Source organism: Oncorhynchus kisutch, linkage group LG5, assembly GCF_002021735.2.
Source record: "Oncorhynchus kisutch isolate 150728-3 linkage group LG5, Okis_V2, whole genome shotgun sequence".
Classification (NCBI taxonomy): Eukaryota; Metazoa; Chordata; class Actinopteri; order Salmoniformes; family Salmonidae; genus Oncorhynchus; species Oncorhynchus kisutch.
In genome coordinates, this window is record NC_034178.2 from 54,318,636 (window position 1) to 54,323,936 (window position 5,301).

Below are 5,301 nucleotides of genomic sequence, written 5' to 3' on the forward strand. Positions count from 1 at the left end.
TTCTTGACTGTCTTCTGGTCTGCCTCTATAAAGGTCAAGTACAAAATGGAGGAAATTAACCATCTGTGGCTTAGGTTGAATTCAAAGTTGACACCAGAAGAGGCTGGTGGGAGAACCTATAGGAGGATGGGCTCATTGTAATGGCTGGAATGGAATAAATGGAATGCATCCTCCTATAGCTCCTCCCACCAGCCTCAACTTTCGGTCTGGAAGCACGCTTTTGCCTGCACCTACAGTATTGCTTAGTTACTGCGTTTTAACTGAATCACAGCCGAGAAAGACAATTCCCAATGATGTTATTTGAAAATTCCTAATAAGACATTTTATTCAAATTAGTCTCCGATGAAGATTTCTTAAAATCACTCACAGCCAAAGATATTAACATTTTATACTCATGCTCTGAGGTCATGAACCCAGCTAGCCAGGGGAAGTGTCGGTTGGCTTGTTTAGCTGTCCACGTGCTCTGACAGAGTTGTTTGCACGATACTGCTGTCTGTCCAGCGCTAGTACGCAAGTGGAATAATCCCAGTAAGAAACAACAAAACTGAGTATGCAAATGTGAGTAGATTATGTTGAAAACAAAGGTCGCCCATCTTTGTGTCTCTAGTTTTTATTATGCAATACGAGACAACAAGCTACTACACATATAGAAGACTGTACCACACAGGTACAGTTATAGCCTACACATGGAGATGAACCTAAAGGCACATACAGTACAAACCAATACTACTCACCCGACAGACAGGGTAGGTGTGGACTTGGCTGTAGTCTTGGCTGTAGTCTTCTGGTCCGCAGCTGTTCCCCTCTTAGCATACATCGCCTTTGAATCAGTCAACAATTTCAACTTTAACTTGAGTGGAGCATGCGTTATATATCAATACCATCGAAATGAATCCCCCTCCAATTGTACCCATAGTACAGAATAATGACTTAAAAAGGTGGACTTCTCCAGATCTGAATGGCAGGATTGCTTATACCTGATTACAAATCATAGGCTATCGCTGTGATTTGTTATGTTGATTATTTAAGTCAGGTGTTAGAGCTGGGCTGGGACAAAACCCTTCACACACAAACAGACCAAAGCAGAAGAATAGTGTTCCAGGTTGAAACAGCTTACCTAGATGAGAGGTGATAACCCAGGCACACCCATTGGTTCTGGAATAGAGCAAGTGCAAATAAGGTTTTCAATTTGGCGTCAATAACATGACAGTTATTCTACCTCAAAAACAAATGTGTGGATACCAATTCATTTAAAACCCACCTTAGCAAGTAGGACTAAATAAGGTTTCATAACCTTGCCAAGTTGGAACACAAATTATCTGCTATCCAGAGGGTAACAACAAACAGATCAATGTCATCCTTCAGTAAAGTAAGCACACTGACTCAAGAACGTTGAAGTAGATACAGTGCAATGGGAAAGTATTCAGACTCCTTGACTTTTCCCACATTTTGTTACGTTACAGCCTTATTATAAAATTGATAGAAAACATGTTTTATTATCATCAATCTACACACAGTTTGCAAAGCTGTCATCAAGGCAAAGGGTGGCTACTTTGAAGAATCTCAAATATAAAATATATTTGGATTTGTATAACACTGTTTTGGTTACTACAGGATTCCATGTGTTAGTTCATAGTTTTAATGTCTTCAATATTATTCAACAATGTAGAAAATAGTACAAATAAAGAAAAACCCTGGAATTAGTAGGTGTGTCCAAAAAAAAAGTCCCAAAGAACATAGTGGCCTCCATCATTCTTCAATGGAAGAAGTTTGGAACCACCAAGACTATTCCTAGAACTGGCCGTCCGGCCAAACTGAGCAATCGGGGGAGAAGGGCCTTGTTCAGGGAGGTGACCAAGAACCCAATAATCACCATCTGTGGAGATGGGAGAACCTTCCAGAAGGTCAACCTTCTCTGCAGCACTCCATCAATCAGTAAAAGGCACATGACAGCCCGCTTGGAGCTTTCCAAAAGGCACCTAAAGACTCTCAAACAAGATTCTCTGGTCTGATGAAACCAAGATTGAACTCTTTGGCCTGAATGCCAAGTGTCACTTCTGGAGGAAACCTGGCACCATCCCTATGGTGAAGCATGGTGGTGGCAGCATCATGCTGTGGGGATGTTTTTCAGCGGCAGGGACTGTTAGACTACTCAGGGTTGAGAGACAGATGAAAGGAGCATAGCACAGAGAGATCCTTGGTTAAAACCTGCCCAGAGCGCTCAGGACCTCAGACTGAGGCAAAGGTTCAACAAGACAACGGCCCTAAGTATACAGCCAAGACAAAGCAGGAGTGGCTTCAGGACAAGTCTCTGACTGTCATTAAGTGGCCCAGCCAGAGCCTGTATTTGAACCTAATCGAACATCTCTGGAGAGACCTGAAAATAGCTGTGCAGCGACACTCCCCATCCAAACTGACAGCTTAAGAGGATCTGCAGAGAAGAATGGGAGAAACTCCCCAATTACAGGTGTACCAAGCTTGTAGCGTCATACCCAAGAAGACTTGAGGCTGTAATTGTTGCCAAAGGTGCTTCAACAAAGTACTGAGTAAAGGTCTGAATACTTAATATTATTTAATATTTACACATTTGCAAACTGTGCTTTTGCTTTGTTATTATTGGGTATGGTGTGTAGATTGATGATGAAAAAAAACAATTTAATCCATTTTAGAATAAGGCTGTAACGTAACAAAATGTGAAAAAAAGTAAAGGAGTAGCTATTGGTTAACTATTTAATGAACTATTTAGCTGTTCAGGGTCCTGTTGGTTCCAGACTTGGTGCATCAGTACCGCTTGCCATGTGGTAGCTGAGAGAACAGTCTATGACTTGCGTGGCTGGTGTATCTGACACTGCCTGGTATAGAGGTCCTGGATGGCAGGGTGCTCAGCCCCAGTGATGTACTGGGTCATACGCAGTACCCTCTGTAGAGCCTTGTGGTCGGATGCCAAACAGTTGCCATACCACGCAGTGATGCAGCCAGTCAAGATGCTCTCAATGGTACAACTGTATAACTTTTTGAGGATCTGAGGGCTCATGCCAAATCTTTTCAGCATCCTGAAGTGGAAGAGGCGTTGGTTGTCTTGCACTCTTCGCGACTGCTGATGTGTGTGGACCATGATAATTCCTTAGTGATTTGGACACAGAGGAACTTGAAACGCTTGACCTGTTCCACAACAACCCTGTCGATGTGGATGGGGACGTGCTTAGCCCTCCGTTTTCAATAGTCCACGATCAGCTCCTTTGTCTTGCTGACGTTGAGGTAGAGGCTGTTGTCCTGGCACTACACTGCCAGGTCTCTGACCTCCTACCTGTAGGCTGTCTCATCGTTGTCAGTGATCGGCCTACCATCGTCGCTAACTTAATGATGGTGTTGGAGTCGTGGGTAGCCACACAGTTGTGGGTGAACATGGAGTACAGGAGGGGACTAAGCACGAACCCCTGAGGGGCCCATGTGTTGAGGGTCAGCGTTGCGGATGTGTTGTTGCCTACCCCCACCCCCTGGAAGTGGCCCGTCAGGAAGTCAAGAACACCTAGCTTCACCGTCTAAGTTAACTAGCTAGTTAACTAGCAGGCTAGACTGTTGGTTTATAAAAGCCAAAGAAAGCTTAACTCGGTTTTATGAACTCCTCATGCATTTAAATGGATAGACAAATAGACTGCTAATTTAGCCCTGTAGCCAGGCTAATGTTACTAGCTAAATAACAGGTATTGTATACATTTTAAACTTTCCCAAGACAGTCTACAGAATTTTAAATTTAAACAAATTCAGCCAATTTATTCATTACTAAATGTACTGTAGCTAACATTTGATGGCTAATCCAGAGATTCTTAACTTTGCCTTGATTCGGCAGTCTCATCCAAATCACCATGGCCCTGATGAGTGACGTGAAGCTTGAGACAGGCATTTGTAGTTCCGTATGATAGCCACATTAGCAGCTAATTAGCATTTCATTTGGGGGGATAAATACTGGCGAATATATTGATTAAAGTCACATTGTCTGGAAGAGATTTAGACAGTTATCAAAATGTCACACCAGGGTAACCCTACACGAAACACAGCCTATATTTGAAGTGTTTGTAAAATCCACTATGTGAAAAATTAATGGTGTAATAATGATTGGAACCATTTCCATGCTTGACCGCTAGGTACTATGACTATAGCCAATTTTGACTTTGTGGCTAGGTGGCTAACGTTAGCTAGGCTAGGAGTTAAGGTTAGGGTTAAGGTTAGAGTTAGGTTACAGGGTTAAGGTTAGGGTTAAGGGAAGGGTCAGCCAACAAGCCAAGTAGTTGCAACGTAGCTAGAAAGTAGTAAGTAGTTGCAAGTTGTTAATTAGCTAAAATGCTTAAATTGTCCGTGATGAGATTGGAACATGCAACCTTTGGATTGCTAGACGTTCGTGTTTTTGCCTTATGTAACCTTCTGTCTTACGTAACCATACCAAATGTAATATATCATACTAATTTGAGTGTCCAGTATTTACGTTTACTGTGTTACGCTTAGTCTAGGAGAGCAGGCTGCATTTTCACAACTTGGTCAAACACATTATTTTCAACTATCATTTTTTTTTGCATCCAATTTGTAAGCAAATTTGAATCAGTTACAATAAGAAAGTAATATCCAAGACAAGACCACTGCCATATCTGTAACATTGTAAGTAATCATGATGAATCTGAAGAAGAGTTTCTCCGTGAGCAAGCTAATATTTAAATAACTGAATTAAGTGTTGACAGGCTTTAGGACAGAGTAGAAAGAAGAAGTTGGAAGTTATTTTTTACAGCCTTCAGTCGATTTTACATGACTTAATCAGGCCAGGAAATGAAACATAACTGAAAAGCTTTCACAAAAAAACATCACTTAACATTTTCATGGGGCTGTACTACACAGATTCAACATTATACACAAATCCATGTCTCAGTCAAATAACCGTCATATCCTTCCATATTTGTGGCCCCTCACGGTTTTCCCTGACAATACTGTTTTGAAAATCACGGACGGTTGTGATACAGCCAGGAATCAAACCAGGGTCTGTAGTGATGCCTCTAGCACTGAAATGCAGTGCCTTAGACCGCTGTGCCACTCGGGAGCCCGAAATTCAGGAAGCAAACAGAAATTAAAAAGCTTAAAAGAAGAAGCTATTTATGTCAAACGTTTTTCCATTTTTGTATTTTCAATTCAAATCACATCATGAATTGAGAGTCTTCAATTTGAATTGACCCCAACCTTGGTCTGTGTCACATATTGTAGGCTATATAATACATAGGCCTACATACCACCAGTAAGGAGTAACGATGAACAGTA